Below are 21,683 nucleotides of genomic sequence, written 5' to 3' on the forward strand. Positions count from 1 at the left end.
CTCCTTTCATCTTTTGGGGACTTCATGTCCTTGTTGGACATGAAAACCAACACAGAGAAATCTCACGTAATGATTGCAGGAGCTGCAGGCAGGAAAAGAAAGTCGAAAACATTTTTTTGTGCTGGGAAAGAGGTCAGGAGAGTTCCATCTTTTCCATATTTAGGGGTGACCTTCAATGAAAAGGGCACTTGGGGCCCCCAGCATTCCGTCAAAAGCAACGCTGTTGCGAGAGCGGCAGCAGGGTTGCTTGGCTTTGCAAAAAAACTGGGAGCCCGCCCCATGGAAAGCATTATAAAGGTCTATAAAGCAAAATGTTTGTCTGTTGCCCAGTACGGTTCTGTTATTTGGGGGTACACTAATCATGACCAAATCCAGAAAGTAGAAAACAAATTTTTGAGAACCCTGCTTTCTGTCCCCCAATCGACTCCACCTATGCAATACATACAGAGCTAGGATTGGGCTATATAACTGACATTCTAAAACTAGCCCCAGTTATTGGATGGATGAAAACTTGGCTTAACCAGGAGCTTACATTAAATCGCATCATCTTAAAAGATTGTTTAGCCCTGGACAGAGCCCAAAACATCCCGTGGGTAAAATATGTACAAACGCAGCTAATTTTAGCCGGCCGACCGGAGCTTTTCTCATCTCCAGATTTGATAAAGCAGGAAGATCTTAAAATTGTAAAAAATACCCTGTCAAATTTATATGTTATGGAGAGGGAAGCCATAGAGCTAAAAAAAAACATGGTTAGGAAACACTGTTTGTTGACATCTGTCCCAGGAATGGAACCATACCTTTCCCTGGTAACTAAACCATATCATCGCTTCCTTCTAACGAGATTCCGTTTTGATTTGATCCACTTCATTCTGGGCAATTTTAAAATATGGAATAGACCCGATAATGCTGAACCATGTGATTGTGATCACTTTTCCACCCAAGACGCGACTCACTTTACCATGTTCTGCGGCCATTATACTGAGATTAGAAAAAGATATTTGCTTCCAATTTTGCGCAATCTAGGTTTTACTCAGGTAAAACCAGCCTTGATGTTCCTGCAACTCCTTCCTAATGTAAGAGTAGCTTTTCATGTTGCTAGTTTTTTAGTTGCAGGAGCACGCATAAATAAGCACCGCACAAGAACTAGGCACCTTATTCCTAAATATTGATTTCCCTTTTTTATTTTCACTGATTTTAAATGCTTATATTCTTAACATTTTCGTATAACTCATTTTGTACATTGTGATTTTAGAGTCTCTAAATATTGATTGTCTGTTAAAATTATGTATTAATTCGTGTTCTGATGAAATGTTGCTATGTAATAATGCTCGTTCTTTTATGATTTTTAATAATCGAATAAAGATAATTGACTGACTGACTGACACTACTGAGATTTGTTCTGATCAATTAGTAATGTGTGCGTACCTCACTGCTTTTCTGCTACACTGTTGGAGCACTATTAGAACTATGAGAAATCTGTTATCCCCTTTGGTTTAAAAAATGCCCTTGTCACCTTCCAGACGTTGGTGAATCAAGTCCTGACTGGGTTGGAGTCCTTTAGTGCAGCTTATCTTGATGATATTGCTGTCTTTAGTTCCACCTGGCAGGATCACCTGATCCACCTTGGGAAGGTTTTAAAATCCCTGCAAACTGCAGGCCTAACCATCAAGGCATCCGAATGCCAGCTAGGGCAGGGCACTGTGGTGTAGTTGGGCCACCTTGTTGGTGGAGGCCAGCTACAACCCTTACAGCCCATGAGCAAGGTAATCCTGGACTGGGCATCTCCAACAACCCAGGCCCAAGTCAGGGCATTCCTTGGCTTGACTGGGTACTGCAGGAGGGTTGTGAAGGGATATGGGTCCGTTGTGACTCCCCTCATAGAACTCACCTCCAAGAAAATGCCCATAAAGGTAAACTGGACAGTTAGTTGCCAAAAGGCTTTTGGCACCCTGAAAGAAGCAATGTGCTCAGCACCAATTCTGAATGCTCCAGATTATGCCAAGCAGTTCATAGTGCAGACTGATGCCTCTGAGCCAGGGATAGGAGCGGTCCTATCCCAGACCAATAATGAAGGCCAAGACCAAACTGTTGCTTTTATAAGTAGAAGGCGTCTCCCCACGGATCAGCGTTGGAGTGCCTTTGAGAGGGAGGCCTTTGCTGTTGTTTGGTCCCTGAGACCATTCTTGTTTGGTACTCACTTCCTAGTTCAAACTCATCACAGACCTCTCAGATGGCTAATGCAAATAAAAGGAGAAAATCCTAAAATGTTGTGGTGGTCCATCTCCCTACAGGCAGTGAAAATTACTGAAAAAGCATATTCATTTCAATGTACTGTATTTGCTAACTGTTGCATCCTTCTGCATACCCTGTAAAATCAAACAAAGTACAATTTCTATTGCATTTTCAAACTGTTCTATATCCAGTAACTTATTACTGAAAAGTATTTAATGCATACCTGTGCCAGGTTTATTTGTCATTTGCTGACTGAGTGTGTACATCAAATGCTTAACACTGTCCTCTGATACTGCCTTACTGCTCGACCAAGCTACCACTTTAGAGAGTAAGGTTCTATCTAACTTTAACCTCTGCCTACCTCTGGGTTCACTTGGTCTCTATACACACTATACCTCATTTTTGTGTAGTATATATATAGCCAGTTTCCTACAATATGGCATTGAGTTTTTTTGCTACAAGTAATGGATGGGATGGAAGTCTCTGTAGGGTTTGCTTCCAGAAGCATGAAAGATTTGGAAACACAATATTCTGTAATAGAAAGTGATATGTTGTAATGCGTTTGGGATGTCGGCAAGTGTAAGCCATATCTCTTGAAAAGAAAATTTAGCTTGAGGACCGATCACAGACCACTCGTTGCTATTTTGTCTAGAATCCAAATTAAGATCCTCAGCCAGATTATCTATCAAATGATTGGAGTTTTAGTTTGATTAAAATTGCAGGATGAAAGAACATTAGAGTGGACTTTCTGTCTTGGTTACCATTAGATTTGTGTTCAGTAGATTTACAGGAAGAAATTGAGGCATGTATCATTGCATAAGTTGAAAATTTGGTAATTTGTTCCAATTTAATGGAATTGTGTGATCGGTTGAGGGAGGATACTGTATTGACCAAGGTCATGAATTTTGGGAAATTTGGGGGGCTGAGGGAAAAAACTTTGGAGAATTCTTTGCAATCTTATTGCAAGGTGGCGGATGAGTTATCTTCGAAAGGTGGATTGTTGGTAAGAGGTGATAAGTTAATTCCCCCAGGATGTTTCCACCAAAAGATTTTGGAGACAGCTCATGTAGGCCATCTGGGTATGAGCGCCACTAATCGCAGGATAAGAAATGATTTCTGGTGCCCTGGAGTGGATGTGGAGGTAGAAGGATTAGTGAGAAATTGTGCACCATGCTGTTTGAGTGATAAACATTTAGTGACCTCTGTGCCTACTGCTGTGCCTGTATCATGCCCTGGTAAGGTGTAGCAGAGAGTTGTGGTTGATTTTTTTTTTCCGACCCTTTTCATGTATTACCTTCCAATATGAGGCACTTTATTGTCATGATGGATCATCTTTCCAGGCGGGTGGAAGTACGTGGTATAGCCGAACCCAACACAAACTCTGTGATTCCTTTTGGTTGTGAAGTGTTTGCTAAAGAACGGACTCTCGAGGAGCTGCTCACTGACAATGGAGTTCAATTTACTTCTTCCACCATGACAGAGATTTTAGGCAAATGTGGAGTGAAACATTTCCGCACGCCATTTTACCACCCTCAGGCCAAATAAAAGTGGAGAGATTCAAAAGGTTTCTAGTGGAGTGTATCCAGAGCATGGTGACATCCAGAGTTGACTGTGAAGTAACTACCAGATATTTAGTGTGGGTTTATAGATCTACACCTCATTCGATCTGTGGTAAAGCACCTTTTAAACTCATGACGGGGAGAAAAGAGGTGTCCTCGTTGTATCCCTTATTCGATCACTGGTAAAGCACAATTTAAACTCATGACAGGGAGAAAAGAGGTGTCCTCTTTGTGTCCCTCTTTCGATCTCTGGTAAAGCACCTTTTACACTCATGAGAGGTAGAAAAGTGGTGTCCTCGTTGTGTCCCTCATTCGATCACCGGTAAAGCACCTTTTAAACTCATGACGAGGAGAAAAGAGGTGTCCTCGTTGTGTCCCTCATTCGATCACTGGTAAAGCACCTTTTAAACTCATGAGAGGTAGAAAAGTGGTGTCCTCGTTGTGTCCCTCATTCGATCTCTGATAAAGCACCTTTTAAACTCATGAGAGGGAGAAAACAAATTAGAGAATTTGTTGGATAGTGACAGGGAAAAATTACTATCCCCACTCCAGTGAGTGCAACAGTAGGGAAAGCGTTGGATAGCGTAGGGGTAATAATTACTATTCCCACTCCAGTCAGTGCAACAGTAGGGAAAACATTGGATAGCGCAGGTGTAAACATTACTATTCCCACTCCAAAGAGTGCAACAGTAGGGAAAGCGTTGGATAGTGGGGGGGGGGGGATAGAAATTATTATTCCCACTCCAGTGAGTGCAACAGTAGGGAAAGCGTTGGATAGCGTAGGGGTAAAAATTACTATTCCCAGTCCAAAGAGTGCAACAGTAGGGAAAGCGTTGGATAGCGGGGGGTTACACATTACTATTCCCACTCCAGAGAGTGCAACAGTAGGGAAAGCATTGGATAGCGGAAGGGTAAAAATTACTATTCCCACTCCAGTGAGTGCAACAGTAGGGAAAGCATTTGATAGTGTAGGGGTAAAAATTACTATTCCCACTCCAGAGAGTGCAACAGTAGGAAAAGCGTTGGATAGCGTAGGGGTAAAAATTACTATTTCCAATCCAGAGAGTGCAACAGTAGGGAAAGCGTTGGATAGCGGGGGGTAAAAATTACTATTCCCATTCAAAGAGTGCAACAGTAGGTAAAGCATTGGATAGCGGGGGGGGTACAAATTACTATTCCCACTCCAGAGAGTGCAACAGTAGGGAAAGCATTGGATAGCGGAAGGGTAAAAATTACTATTCCCACTCCAGTCAGTGCAACAGTAGGGAAAACATTGGATAGAGTAGGTGTAAAAATTACTATTCCCACTCCAAAGAGAATTTGTTGGATAGTGAGAGGGAAAAATTACTATCCCCACTCCAGTGAGTGCAACAATAGGGAAAGCGTTGGATAGCGTAGGGGTAAAAATTACTATTCCCCCTCCAGAGAGTGCAACAGTAGGGAAAGCGTTGGATAGCGTAGGGGTAAAAATTACTATTTCAACTCCAGAGAGTGCAACAGTAGGGAAAGCCTTGGATATTGGGGGGTAAAAATGACTATTCCCATTCCAAAGAGTGCAACAGTAGAGAAAGCGTTGGATAGCGGGGGGGGGGTACACATTACTATTCCCACTGCAGAGAGTGCAACAGTAGGGAAAGCATTGGATAGCGGAAGGGTAAAAATGACTATTCCCACTCCAGTGAGTGCAACAGTAGGGAAAGCGTTGAATAATGTAGGGGTATACATTACTGTTCCCACTCCAGAGAGTGCAACAGTAGGGAAAGCGTTGGATAGCGTAGGGGTAAAAATGACTATTTCCACTCCAGAGAGTGCAACAATAGGGAAAGCGTTGGATAGCGGGGGGTAAAAATTACTATTCCCACTCCAGAGAGTGCAACAGTAGGGAAAGCGTTGGATAGCGGGAGGGTAAAAATTATTATTCCCACTCTAGTGAGTGCAAAAGTAGGGAAAGTGTTGGATAGCGTAGGGGTTAAAATTACTATTCCCACTCCAGAGAGGGCAACAGTAGGGAAAGTAATGATTCCATATTAAAATGAAATTAAATTAATTATCAATACCAATAAAAAATGTATTAAAAATAATTACCAATTAATAATTAATTATCAATTAAGTATCAATACATATAAATACAAATAAATATTTACTTTATTACAATTAAATGGCTTCCCACCCTATTCCCCTATAAACCCACAACCCGCTCCCAAAAAAGAAAAAGAGGTGTGCTCGTTGTGTCCCTCATTCGATCTCTGATAAAGAACCTTTTAAACTCATGAGAGGGAGAAAACAAATTAGAGAATTTGTTGGATAGTGAGAGGGAAAAATTACTATTCCCACTCCGGTGAGTGCAACAGTAGGGAAAGCGTTGGATAGTGTAGGGGTAAAAATTACTATTTCCACTACAGAGAGCGCAACAGTAGGGAAAGCGTTTGATAGCGGGGGGTAAAAATTGCTATTCCCACTCCAAAGAGTGCAACAGTAGGGAAAGCGTTGGATAGCGGGGGGTACAAATAACTTTACCCACTCCAGAGAGTGCAACAGTAGGGAAAGCGTTGGATAGCGGAAGGATAAACGTTACTATTCCCACTCCAGCGAGTGCAACAGTAGGGAAAGCGTTGGATAGTGTAGGGGTAACAATTACTATTCCCACTCCAGAGAGTGCAACAGTAGGGAAAGCGTTGGATAGCAGGGGATAAAAATTACTATTCCCACTCCAGAGAGTGCAAAAGTAGGGAAAGTAATGATTCCATATTAAAATAAATTCAAATTAATTATCAATACAAATAAAAAATGTATTAGAAATAATTACCGATTAATAAAAATGTATTACCAATTACAAACATTATTTACAAATTATTAAAAATTAATTACCAATTAATAATTAATTATCAATTAAGTATCAATACATATAAATACAAATAAATATTTGTTTTATTACAATTAAATGGCTTCCCACCCTATTCCCCTATAAACCCACAACCCGCTCCCAAAAAATTCTAAAATTATCATAATTATCAATTAATCAATTAATAAAAGATATTTACCAATAAATAAAAATGACTTACCAATTAAAAAAATATTATGAATTAATAAAAATTAATTACGAATTAAAAAAATAATTACCAATTCATAAAAAATCTTTACCAATTATTAATTAATTATCAATTAATTATGAATACATATAAATAAAAATTTATATTTCATTTACTACATTTACATCACTTCCCAACCTATTCCCCTATAAACCCACAACCCGCTACGGAATTAAATTAAGCAAAAATTAACTATAACAAAATTAAACATACATTACAAAATTAATACATAATTGTAATACATATTCTACCATACATAACACTAAAAAAATTAGATATTATGGAAATCGATGTTTTAAATTCGATATTATGGAATTCGATATTTCATACCCCAAATTCGATATTCTGACTTACTATATTGTGGTAATTTGATATTCTAAGCAGTCTATATTTTTGATTCGATATTTTGGGCAGTCTATATTTTGGAATCTATATTTAGGATGTTCACCGTGCGTGTGTGTGTGTGTGGTGTTAAAAAAGGGAGAAGATGTGTAGCCGCTGCAGATAGGATGCCTTTACTGTTTATTGTTATTTGATGTAATATAGCAGTGTACAGACATTGGTCATGTTGTGTTCTGTTATGGAATTTCTTATGTGAGGGTTTGAATAGTGTTATAGATCCAAGGATCCGCTGGCCCTTCTACAGCTGTGTAACTGGCTCTTCAGGACCTTCTCAGAACTTTATCCCCCCCCACCTTGTGGATTGGCGATACTTCCACATGGTTTTTCCCCTCTTTTTCGGGGGTGCTTACCTGTCCTCCGCCATGCCCTCCACATGTTTGCTGCCACTGCCCCATACAGTAAATACTTGTGGGAGGGTAGAGTATATTTGTTTGCGAGTTCCACAAAGTTCCTTAGTTCTCCACCTGTTACTAGTTCCATAGCATTTTCCTACCCTTTCTCTCCAGCAACCCAGACCAATATCCCTCATGCGAGAGTTGTAGTAATGTCGACAGTGTGAGGTACTTTGCATACAGATCCCTCATTTGTGTTCGCTGCGAGACCCAGGCCCATTGAAATTGCAGGGTATTCAGCAAGAGACCAGAATATTTAACGCCTGTTTGAGCATTATGACTAATCAATCTGGCCTATAAAATGGTACTGGTGGAGAGAAAGTGTACGACAGTCACTATCACGCCCCCTCCTCCCCCATCAACAATGTCTTCAGTAAGCTGCCCACTTCAGGTGCACCGCCAGGCAATAAAGCTCCAAGTCAGACACCGCTAACCCACCTCCATCAGTGGAGAGACGGATTTTGGTTAATGCCAGTCTACGATGTCCTGTGTCTTATATGAGGTATATCAATAGGCTGTTAATCTCCCAAAAGATGGATTTTGTGAGCCAAATTGGGCGAGCTGCAAAGTAATGCGAGAGACTGGGAAGGAAAACCATCTTCGCAGTATCACCCTGTCTGCGACTGATAGAGGAAGTGGTAGCCAGAAATGTATGGATATCTGTAAAAATCAGTGCCAGTTGAAGATTGGCCAAGATCAGCCAAGTTGTAATAAATATGAATGCTCAGGAAGCATAATGTGACTGGTTCCGAGCAGAGATCCTGCCCCATTTCTGGCAGAATAGCGGCTGGTGCCAGAGCGTGTATCAGGAATGCATTTGACTTATCCCAATTCACCTGGACTCCAACATCTGGCTAAAATCATCCAAAGTGCTAAATGCGTGATCCACATTTGCGTGTTCCCCACGCTGGTACACTTATAGATCATCGCCAGTATAGGGAGATATAGATGGCGTGGTCGTCAATCACTATTCCTCAATAATGATGGATGGTGCAGAGTGTCAGGGCCAGAGGCTCAACAGCCAAGGCAAATGGCACTGGCGACAGCGGGCAACACTGTGTGGCATCAGCCTCTACGCTACAGGGTGCTTATATCACACCCCATTTCGGACCGGAGGCATCAGGGGCAAATATAGCAGACGTGTCCAGGTGAGGAAGCCATTCCCCAGTCCCATGCTGGCCAGAGTAGCATCAAGAAAGTCTCAGCGCCGATAGTCACATGCTGTCTCTGTGTCAGTGCCGATCACTAGTGCTCTAGGATAGTCCACTAATGGGGTATGGAGCATTAGGCGAATGTTAGGGATCAAACTGGGTTCAGGTATGAAACCCATTTGATCAGTGTGAATAAGATCACCTAGAGGGGGCCCAGGCACCAACATTTCACTAAGCAGTTTATAATCTACATTTAATATAGAGAGCAGTCTTTAGGATGTTACCTTGTCACTCTACCCTTTTTGTGGAGTGGAACAAACAGGAACTCGCCTATGGTTGGTGGGAGACCCCTGCTGCTCTTGCTGCATTATACAATGTAGTCAAGATTGGGGCAAGCGAGTCTGCACAAGATGCATAAAATTCCAGGGTCAAGCCATCTGAGCCTGGTACCTTGCCCAGGGCTTTACTCGCCCCCTCACCTTCTGGATTGTGATGTCACCTCCTAGGGATGCAAAAAACACAGTTGATGGACAGAATGTAGAACAATGTCATACATTCACCCCAGTACAATGATCTGGGCCTAAATCCATCGTTTTTTGCACTCCACACCACCCTGGGTTAGACACTGGCTATATGCAAATCAGCTCTGACCCTGTGCCTCATGGGAACAGTCCAGTCCGAACTACCAAGCCATGTCTTTCCCAGACCGGAATCAAGCATCCAAGGACCGGTTTCTGGCTATCAGCCTTCTTCAGCCTGGATAGCTTGACTCCAGTGGTGTGGAGAGCCTGGGACTCACGTCTGAGCATACCCAGCCCACTCGGGGTGAAAATTGCAAAAAACACAGTTGATGGACAGAATGTAGAACAATGTCATACATTCATCCCAGTACAATGATCTGGGCCTAAACCCATCGTTTTTTTGCACTCCACACCACCCTGGGTTAGACACTGGCTGTATGCAAATCAGCTCTGACCCTGTGCCTCATGGGAACAGTCCAGTCCGAACTACCAAGCCATGTCTTTCCCAGACCGGAATCAAGCATCCAAGGACCGGTTTCTGGCTATCGGCCATCTTCAGCCTGGATAGTTTGACTCCAGTGGTGTGGAGAGCCTGGGACTCACGTCTGAGCATACCCAGCCCACTCGGGGTGAAAATTGCAAAAAACACAGTTGATGGACAGAATGTAGAACAATGTCATACATTCACCCCAGTACAATGATCTGGGCCTAAATCCATCGTTTTTTTGCACTCCACACCACCCTGGGTTAGACACTGGCTATATGCAAATCAGCTCTTACCCTGTGCCTCATGGGAACAGTCCAGTCCGAACTACCAAGCCATGTCTTTCCCAGACCGGAATCAAGCATCCAAGGACCGGTTTCTGGCTATCAGCCTTCTTCAGCCTGGATAGCTTGACTCCAGTGGTGTGGAGAGCCGGGGACTCACGTCTGAGCATACCCAGCCCACTCGGGGTGAAAATTGCAAAAAACACAGTTGATGGACAGAATGTAGAACAATATCATACATTCACCCCAGTACAATGATCTGGGCCTAAATCCATCGTTTTTTTTGCACTCCACACCACCCTGGGTTAGACACTGGCTATATGCAAATCAGCTCTGACCCTGTGCCTCATGGGAACAGTCAAGTCCGAACTACCAAGCCATGTCTTTCCCAGACCGGAATCAAGCTTTCAAGGACCGGTTTCTGGCTATCAGCCTTCTTCAGCCTGGATAGCTTGACTCCAGTGGTGTGGAGAGCCTGGGACTCACGTCTGAGCATACCCAGCCCACTCGGGGTGAAAATTGCAAAAAACACAGTTGATGGACAGAATGTAGAACAATGTCATACATTCACCCCAGTACATTGATCTGGGCCTAAATCCATCGTTTTCTTGCACTCCACACCACCCTGGGTTAGACACTGGCTGTATGCAAATCAGCTCTGACCCTGTGCCTCATGGGAACAGTCCAGTCCGAACTACCAAGCCATGTCTTTCCCAGACCGGAATCAAGCATCCAAGGACCGGTTTCTGGCTATCAGCCTTCTTCAGCCTGGATAGCTTGACTCCAGTGGTGTGGAGAGCCTGGGACTCACGTCTGAGCATACCCAGCCCACTCGGGGTGAAAATTGCAAAAAACACAGTTGATGGACAGATTGTAGAACAATGTCATACATTCACCCCAGTACAATGATCTGGGCCTAAATCCATCGTTTTTTTGCACTCCACACCACCCTGGGTTAGACACTGGCTATATGCAAATCAGCTCTGACCCTGTGCCTCATGGGAACAGTCCAGTCCGAACTACCAAGCCATGTCTTTCCCAGACCGGAATCAAGCATCCAAGGACCGGTTTCTGGCTATCAGCCTTCTTCAGCCTGGATAGCTTGACTCCAGTGGTGTGGAGAGCCTGGGACTCACGTCTGAGCATACCCAGCCCACTGGGGGTGATAATTGCAAAAAACACAGTTGATGGACAGAATGTAGAACAATGTCATACATTCACCCCAGTACAATGATCTGGGCCTAAATCCATCGTTTTTTTGCACTCCACACCACCCTGGGTTAGACACTGGCTATATGCAAATCAGCTCTGACCCTGTGCCTCATGGGAACAGTCCAGTCCGAACTACCAAGCCATGTCTTTCCCAGACCGGAATCAAGCATCCAAGGACCGGTTTCTGGCTATCAGCCTTCTTCAGCCTGGATAGCTTGACTCCAGTGGTGTGGAGAGCCTGGGACTCACGTCTGAGCATACCCAGCCCACTCGGGGTGAAAATTGCAAAGAACACAGTTGATGGACAGAATGTAGAACAATGTCATACATTCACCCCAGTACAATGATCTGGGCCTAAATCCATCGTTTTTTTGCACTCCACACCACCATGGGTTAGACACTGGCTATTTGCAAATCAGCTCTGACCCTGTGCCTCATGGGAACAGTCCAGTCCGAACTACCAAGCCATGTCTTTCCCAGACCGGAATCAAGCATCCAAGGACCGGTTTCTGGCTATCAGCCTTCTTCAGCCTGGATAGCTTGACTCCAGTGGTGTGGAGAGCCTGGGACTCACGTCTGAGCATACCCAGCCCACTCGGGGTGAAAATTGCAAAAAACACAGTTGATGGACAGAATGTAGAACAATGTCATACATTCACCCCAGTACAATGATCTGGGCCTAAATCCATCGTTTTTTTGCACTCCACACCACCCTGGGTTAGACACTGGCTATATGCAAATCAGCTCTGACCCTGTGCCTCATGGGAACAGTCCAGTCCGAACTACCGAGCCATGTCTTTCCCAGACCGGAATCAAGCATCCAAGGACCGGTTTCTGGCTATCAGCCTTCTTCAGCCTGGATAGCTTGACTCCAGTGGTGTGGAGAGCCTGGGACTCACGTCTGAGCATACCCAGCCCACTCGGGGTGAAAATTGCAAAAAACACAGTTGATGGACAGAATGTAGAACAATGTCATACATTCACCCCAGTACAATGATCTGGGCCTAAATCCATCGTTTTTTTGCACTCCACACCACCCTGGGTTAGACACTGGCTATATGCCATTCTGTCCATCAACTGTGTTTTTTGTAATTTTCACCCCGAGTGGGCTGGGTATGCTCAGACGTGAGTCCCAGGCTCTCCACACCACTGGAGTCAAGCTATCCAGGCTGAATGAAGGCTGATAGCCAGAAACCGGTCCTTGGATGCTTGATTCCGTTCTGGGAAAGACATGGCTTGGTAGTTCGGACTGGACTTTTCCCATGAGGCAAAGGGTCAGAGCTGATTTGCATATAGCCAGTGTCTAACCAAGGGTGTTGTGGAGTGCAAAAAAACGATGGATTTAGGCCCAGATCCTTGTACTGGGGTGAATGTATGACATTGTTCTACATTCTGTCCATCAACTGTGTTTTTTGTAATTTTCACCCCGAGTGGGCTGGGTATGCTCAGACGTGAGTCCCAGGCTCTCCACACCACTGGAGTCAAGCTATCCAGGCTGAATGAAGGCTGATAGCCAGAAACCGGTCCTTGGATGCTTGATTCCGTTCTGGGAAAGACATGGCTTGGTAGTTCGGACTGGACTTTTCACATGAGGCAAAGGGTCAGAGCTGATTTGCATATAGCCAGTGTCTAACCCAGGGTGTTGTGGAGTGCAAAAAAACGATGGATTTAGGCCCAGATCCTTGTACTGGGGTGAATGTATGACATTGTTCTACATTCTGTCCATCAACTGTGTTTTTTGTAATTTTCACCCCGAGTGGGCTGGGTATGCTCAGACGTGAGTCCCAGGCTTTCCACACCACTGGAGTCAAGCTATCCAGGCTGAATGAAGGCTGATAGCCAGAAACCGGTCCTTGGATGCATGATTCCGTTCTGGGAAAGACATGGCTTGGTAGTTCGGACTGGACTTTTCCCATGAGGCAAAGGGTCAGAGCTGATTTGCATATAGCCAGTGTCTAACCCAGGGTGTTGTGGAGTGCAAAAAAACGATGGATTTAGGCCCAGATCCTTGTACTGGGGTGAATGTATGACATTGTTCTACATTCTGTCCATCAACTGTGTTTTTTTGTACTTTCACCCCGAGTGGGCTGGGTATGCTCAGACGTGGGTCCCAGGCTCTCCACACCACTGGAGTCAAGCTATCCAGGCTGAATGAAGGCTGATAGCCAGAAACCGGTCCTTGGATGCTTGATTCAGTTCTGGGAAAGACATGGCTTGGTAGTTCGGACTGGACTTTTCCCATGAGGCAAAGGGTCAGAGCTGATTTGCATATAGGCAGTGTCTAACCCAGGGTGTTGTGGAGTGCAAAAAAACGATGGATTTAGGCCCAGATCCTTGTACTGGGGTGAATGTATGACATTGTTCTACATTCTGTCCATCAACTGTGTTTTTTGTAATTTTCACCCCGAGTGGGCTGGGTATGCTCAGACGTGAGTCCCAGGCTCTCCACACCACTGGAGTCAAGCTATCCAGGCTGAATGAAGGCTGATAGCCAGAAACCTGTCCTTGGATGCTTGATTCCGTTCTGGGAAAGACATGGCTTGGTAGTTCGGACTGGACTTTTCCCATGAGGCAAAGGGTCAGAGCTGATTTTCATATAGCCAGTGTCTAACCCAGGGTGTTGTGGAGTGCAAAAAAACGATGGATTTAGGCCCAGATCCTTGTACTGGGGTGAATGTATGACATTGTTCTACATTCTGTCCATCAACTGTGTTTTTTGTAATTTTCACCCCGAGTGGGCTGGGTATGCTCAGACGTGAGTCCCAGGCTCTCCACACCACTGGAGTCAAGCTATCCAGGCTGAATGAAGGCTGATAGCCAGAAACCGGTCCTTGGATGCTTGATTCCGTTCTGGGAAAGACATGGCTTGGTAGTTCGGACTGGACTTTTCCCATGAGGCAAAGGGTCAGAGCTGATTTGCATATAGCCAGTGTCTAACCCAGGCTGTTGTGGAGTGCAAAAAAACGATGGATTTAGGCCCAGATCCTTGTACTGGGGTGAATGTATTTCATTGTTCTACATTCTGTCCATCAACTGTGTTTTTTGTAATTTTCACCCCGAGTGGGCTGGGTATGCTCAGACGTGAGTCCCAGGCTCTCCACACCACTGGAGTCAAGCTATCCAGGCTGAATGAAGGCTGATAGCCAGAAACCGGTCCTTGGATGCTTGATTCCGTTCTGGGAAAGACATGGCTTGGTAGTTCAGACTGGACTTTTCCCATGAGGCAAAGGGTCAGAGCTGATTTGCATATAGCCAGTGTCTAACCCAGGGTGTTGTGGAGTGCAAAAAAACGATGGATTTAGGCCCAGATCCTTGTACTGGGGTGAATGTATGACATTGTTCTACATTCTGTCCATCAACTGTGTTTTTTGTAATTTTCACCCCGAGTGGGCTGGGTATGCTCAGACGTGAGTCCCAGGCTCTCCACACCACTGGAGTCAAGCTATCCAGGCTGAATGAAGGCTGATAGCCAGAAACCGGTACTTGGATGCTTGATTCCGTTCTGGGAAAGACATGGCTTGGTAGTTCGGACTGGACTTTTCCCATGAGGCAAAGAGTCAGAGCTGATTTGCATATAGCCAGTGTCTAACCCAGGGTGTTGTGGAGTGCAAAAAAACGATGGATTTAGGCCCAGATCCTTGTACTGGGGTGAATGTATGACATTGTTCTACATTCTGTCCATCAACTGTGTTTTTTTGTACTTTCACCCCGAGTGGGCTGGGTATGCTCAGACGTGGGTCCCAGGCTCTCCACACCACTGGAGTCAAGCTATCCAGGCTGAATGAAGGCTGATAGCCAGAAACCGGTCCTTGGATGCTTGATTCAGTTCTGGGAAAGACATGGCTTGGTAGTTCGGACTGGACTTTTCCCATGAGGCAAAGGGTCAGAGCTGATTTGCATATAGGCAGTGTCTAACCCAGGGTGTTGTGGAGTGCAAAAAAACGATGGATTTAGGCCCAGATCCTTGTACTGGGGTGAATGTATGACATTGTTCTACATTCTGTCCATCAACTGTGTTTTTTGTAATTTTCACCCCGAGTGGGCTGGGTATGCTCAGACGTGAGTCCCAGGCTCTCCACACCACTGGAGTCAAGCTATCCAGGCTGAATGAAGGCTGATAGCCAGAAACCTGTCCTTGGATGCTTGATTCCGTTCTGGGAAAGACATGGCTTGGTAGTTCGGACTGGACTTTTCCCATGAGGCAAAGGGTCAGAGCTGATTTTCATATAGCCAGTGTCTAACCCAGGGTGTTGTGGAGTGCAAAAAAACGATGGATTTAGGCCCAGATCCTTGTACTGGGGTGAATGTATGACATTGTTCTACATTCTGTCCATCAACTGTGTTTTTTGTAATTTTCACCCCGAGTGGGCTGGGTATGCTCAGACGTGAGTCCCAGGCTCTCCACACCACTGGAGTCAAGCTATCCAGGCTGAATGAAGGCTGATAGCCAGAAACCGGTCCTTGGATGCTTGATTCCGTTCTGGGAAAGACATGGCTTGGTAGTTCGGACTGGACTTTTCCCATGAGGCAAAGGGTCAGAGCTGATTTGCATATAGCCAGTGTCTAACCCAGGCTGTTGTGGAGTGCAAAAAAACGATGGATTTAGGCCCAGATCCTTGTACTGGGGTGAATGTATTTCATTGTTCTACATTCTGTCCATCAACTGTGTTTTTTGTAATTTTCACCCCGAGTGGGCTGGGTATGCTCAGACGTGAGTCCCAGGCTCTCCACACCACTGGAGTCAAGCTATCCAGGCTGAATGAAGGCTGATAGCCAGAAACCGGTCCTTGGATGCTTGATTCCGTTCTGGGAAAGACATGGCTTGGTAGTTCAGACTGGACTTTTCCCATGAGGCAAAGGGTCAGAGCTGATTTGCATATAGCCAGTGTCTAACCCAGGGTGTTGTGGAGTGCAAAAAAACGATGGATTTAGGCCCAGATCCTTGTACTGGGGTGAATGTATGACATTGTTCTACATTCTGTCCATCAACTGTGTTTTTTGTAATTTTCACCCCGAGTGGGCTGGGTATGCTCAGACGTGAGTCCCAGGCTCTCCACACCACTGGAGTCAAGCTATCCAGGCTGAATGAAGGCTGATAGCCAGAAACCGGTACTTGGATGCTTGATTCCGTTCTGGGAAAGACATGGCTTGGTAGTTCGGACTGGACTTTTCCCATGAGGCAAAGAGTCAGAGCTGATTTGCATATAGCCAGTGTCTAACCCAGGGTGTTGTGGAGTGCAAAAAAAACGATGGATTTAGGCCCAGATCCTTGTACTGGGGTGAATGTATGAAATTGTTCTACATTCTGTCCATCAACTGTGTTTTTTGTAATTTTCACCCCGAGTGGGCTGGGTATGCTCAGACGTGAGTCCCAGGCTCTCCACACCACTGGAGTCAAGCTATCCAGGCTGAAGAAGGCTGATAGCCAGAAACCGGTCCTTGGATGCTTGATTCCGTTCTGGGAAAGACATGGCTTGGTAGTTCGGACTGGACTTTTCCCATGAGGCAAAGGGTCAGAGCTGATTTGCATATAGCCAGTGTCTAACCCAGGGTGTTGTGGAGTGCAAAAAAACGATGGATTTAGGCCCAGATCCTTGTACTGGGGTGAATGTATGACATTTTTCTACATTCTGTCCATCAACTGTGTTTTTTGTAATTTTCACCCCGAGTGGGCTGGGTATGCTCAGACGTGAGTCCCAGGCTCTCCACACCACTGGAGTCAAGCTATCCAGGCTGAATGAAGGCTGATAGCCAGAAACCGGTCCTTGGATGCTTGATTCCGTTCTGGGAAAGACATGGCTTGGTAGTTCGGACTGGACTTTTCCCATGAGGCAAAGGGTCAGAGCTGATTTGCATATAGCCAGTGTCTAACCCAAGGTGTTGTGGAGTGCAAAAAAACGATGGATTTAGGCCCAGATCCTTGTACTGGGGTGAATGTATGACATTGTTCTACATTCTGTCCATCAACTGTGTTTTTTGTAATTTTCACCCCGAGTGGGCTGGGTATGCTCAGACGTGAGTCCCAGGCTCTCCACACCACTGGAGTCAAGCTATCCAGGCTGAATGAAGGCTGATAGCCAGAAACCGGTCCTTGGATGCTTGATTCCGTTCTGGGAAAGACATGGCTTGGTAGTTCGGACTGGACTTTTCCCATGAGGCAAAGGGTCAGAGCTGATTTGCATATAGCCAGTGTCTAACCCAGGGTGTTGTGGAGTGCAAAAAAATGATGGATTTAGGCCCAGATCCTTGTACTGGGGTAAATGTATGACATTGTTCTACATTCTGTCCATCAACTGTGTTTTTTGTAATTTTCACCCCGAGTGGGCTGGGTATGCTCAGACGTGAGTCCCAGGCTCTCCACACCACTGGAGTCAAGCTATCCAGGCTGAATGAAGGCTGATAGCCAGAAACCGGTCCTTGGATGCTTGATTCCGTTCTGGGAAAGACATGGCTTGGTAGTTCGGACTGGACTTTTCCCATGAGGCAAAGGGTCAGAGCTGATTTGCATATAGCCAGTGTCTAACCCAGGCTGTTGTGGAGTGCAAAAAAACGATGGATTTAGGCCCAGATCCTTGTACTGGGGTGAATGTATTTCATTGTTCTACATTCTGTCCATCAACTGTGTTTTTTGTAATTTTCACCCCGAGTGGGCTGGGTATGCTCAGACGTGAGTCCCAGGCTCTCCACACCACTGGAGTCAAGCTATCCAGGCTGAATGAAGGCTGATAGCCAGAAACCGGTCCTTGGATGCTTGATTCCGTTCTGGGAAAGACATGGCTTGGTAGTTCGGACTGGACTTTTCCCATGAGGCAAAGGGTCAGAGCTGATTTGCATATAGCCAGTGTCTAACCCAGGCTGTTGTGGAGTGCAAAAAAACGATGGATTTAGGCCCAGATCCTTGTACTGGGGTGAATGTATTTCATTGTTCTACATTCTGTCCATCAACTGTGTTTTTTGTAATTTTCACCCCGAGTGGGCTGGGTATGCTCAGACGTGAGTCCCAGGCTCTCCACACCACTGGAGTCAAGCTATCCAGGCTGAATGAAGGCTGATAGCCAGAAACCGGTCCTTGGATGCTTGATTCCGTTCTGGGAAAGACATGGCTTGGTAGTTCGGACTGGACTTTTCCCATGAGGCAAAGGGTCAGAGCTGATTTGCATATAGCCAGTGTCTAACCCAGGCTGTTGTGGAGTGCAAAAAAACGATGGATTTAGGCCCAGATCCTTGTACTGGGGTGAATGTATTTCATTGTTCTACATTCTGTCCATCAACTGTGTTTTTTGTAATTTTCACCCCGAGTGGGCTGGGTATGCTCAGACGTGAGTCCCAGGCTCTCCACACCACTGGAGTCAAGCTATCCAGGCTGAATGAAGGCTGATAGCCAGAAACCGGTCCTTGGATGCTTGATTCCGTTCTGGGAAAGACATGGCTTGGTAGTTCGGACTGGACTTTTCCCATGAGGCAAAGGGTCAGAGCTGATTTGCATATAGGCAGTGTCTAACCCAGGGTGTTGTGGAGTGCAAAAAAACGATGGATTTAGGCCCAGATCCTTGTACTGGGGTGAATGTATGACATTGTTCTACATTCTGTCCATCAACTGTGTTTTTTGTAATTTTCACCCCGAGTGGGCTGGGTATGCTCAGACGTGAGTCCCAGGCTCTCCACACCACTGGAGTCAAGCTATCCAGGCTGAATGAAGGCTGATAGCCAGAAACCTGTCCTTGGATGCTTGATTCCGTTCTGGGAAAGACATGGCTTGGTAGTTCGGACTGGACTTTTCCCATGAGGCAAAGGGTCAGAGCTGATTTTCATATAGCCAGTGTCTAACCCAGGGTGTTGTGGAGTGCAAAAAAACGATGGATTTAGGCCCAGATCCTTGTACTGGGGTGAATGTATGACATTGTTCTACATTCTGTCCATCAACTGTGTTTTTTGTAATTTTCACCCCGAGTGGGCTGGGTATGCTCAGACGTGAGTCCCAGGCTCTCCACACCACTGGAGTCAAGCTATCCAGGCTGAATGAAGGCTGATAGCCAGAAACCGGTCCTTGGATGCTTGATTCCGTTCTGGGAAAGACATGGCTTGGTAGTTCGGACTGGACTTTTCCCATGAGGCAAAGGGTCAGAGCTGATTTGCATATAGCCAGTGTCTAACCCAGGCTGTTGTGGAGTGCAAAAAAACGATGGATTTAGGCCCAGATCCTTGTACTGGGGTGAATGTATTTCATTGTTCTACATTCTGTCCATCAACTGTGTTTTTTGTAATTTTCACCCCGAGTGGGCTGGGTATGCTCAGACGTGAGTCCCAGGCTCTCCACACCACTGGAGTCAAGCTATCCAGGCTGAATGAAGGCTGATAGCCAGAAACCGGTCCTTGGATGCTTGATTCCGTTCTGGGAAAGACATGGCTTGGTAGTTCAGACTGGACTTTTCCCATGAGGCAAAGGGTCAGAGCTGATTTGCATATAGCCAGTGTCTAACCCAGGGTGTTGTGGAGTGCAAAAAAACGATGGATTTAGGCCCAGATCCTTGTACTGGGGTGAATGTATGACATTGTTCTACATTCTGTCCATCAACTGTGTTTTTTGTAATTTTCACCCCGAGTGGGCTGGGTATGCTCAGACGTGAGTCCCAGGCTCTCCACACCACTGGAGTCAAGCTATCCAGGCTGAATGAAGGCTGATAGCCAGAAACCGGTACTTGGATGCTTGATTCCGTTCTGGGAAAGACATGGCTTGGTAGTTCGGACTGGACTTTTCCCATGAGGCAAAGAGTCAGAGCTGATTTGCATATAGCCAGTGTCTAACCCAGGGTGTTGTGGAGTGCAAAAAAAACGATGGATTTAGGCCCAGATCCTTGTACTGGGGTGAATGTATGAAATTGTTCTACATTCTGTCCATCAACTGTGTTTTTTGTAATTTTCACCCCGAGTGGGCTGGGTATGCTCAGACGTGAGTCCCAGGCTCTCCACACCACTGGAGTCAAGCTATCCAGGCTGAAGAAGGCTGATAGCCAGAAACCGGTCCTTGGATGCTTGATTCCGTTCTGGGAAAGACATGGCTTGGTAGTTCGGACTGGACTTTTCCCATGAGGCAAAGGGTCAGAGCTGATTTGCATATAGCCAGTGTCTAACCCAGGGTGTTGTGGAGTGCAAAAAAACGATGGATTTAGGCCCAGATCCTTGTACTGGGGTGAATGTATGACATTGTTCTACATTCTGTCCATCAACTGTGTTTTTTGTAATTCTCACCCCGAGTGGGCTGGGTATGCTCAGACGTGAGTCCCAGGCTCTCCACACCACTGGAGTCAAGCTATCCAGGCTGAATGAAGGCTGATAGCCAGAAACCGGTCCTTGGATGCTTGATTCCGTTCTGGGAAAGACATGGCTTGGTAGTTCGGACTGGACTTTTCCCATGAGGCAAAGGGTCAGAGCTGATTTGCATATAGCCAGTGTCTAACCCAGGGTGTTGTGGAGTGCAAAAAAACGATGGATTTAGGCCCAGATCCTTGTACTGGGGTGAATGTATGACATTGTTCTACATTCTGTCCATCAACTGTGTTTTTTGTAATTTTCACCCCGAGTGGGCTGGGTATGCTCAGACGTGAGTCCCAGGCTCTCCACACCACTGGAGTCAAGCTATCCAGGCTGAATGAAGGCTGATAGCCAGAAACCGGTCCTTGGATGCTTGATTCCGTTCTGGGAAAGATATGGCTTGGTAGTTCGGACTGGACTTTTCCCATGAGGCAAAGGGTCAGAGCTGATTTGCATATAGCCAGTGTCTAACCCAGGGTGTTGTGGAGTGCAAAAAAGCGATGGATTTAGGCCCAGATCCTTGTACTGGGGTGAATGTATGACATTGTTCTACATTCTGTCCATCAACTGTGTTTTTTGTAATTTTCACCCCGAGTGGGCTGGGTATGCTCAGACGTGAGTCCCAGTCTTTCCACACCACTGGAGTCAAGCTATCCAGGCTGAATGAAGGCTGATAGCCAGAAACCGGTCCTTGGATGCTTGATTCCGTTCTGGGAAAGACATGGCTTGGTAGTTCGGACTGGACTTTTCCCATGAGGCAAAGGGTCAGAGCTGATTTGCAAATAGCCAGTGTCTAACCCAGGGTGTTGTGGAGTGCAAAAAAACGATGGATTTAGGCCCAGATCCTTGTACTGGGGTGAATGTATGACATTGTTCTACATTCTGTCCATCAACTGTGTTTTTTTGTACTTTCACCCAGAGTGGGCTGGGTATGCTCAGACGTGGGTCCCAGGCTCTCCACACCACTGGAGTCACGCTATCCAGGCTGAATGAAGGCTGATAGCCAGAAACCGGTCCTTGGATGCTTGATTCCGTTCTGGGAAAG

This window comes from Lissotriton helveticus, chromosome 1_1, assembly GCF_964261635.1.
Source record: "Lissotriton helveticus chromosome 1_1, aLisHel1.1, whole genome shotgun sequence".
Classification (NCBI taxonomy): domain Eukaryota; kingdom Metazoa; phylum Chordata; class Amphibia; order Caudata; family Salamandridae; genus Lissotriton; species Lissotriton helveticus.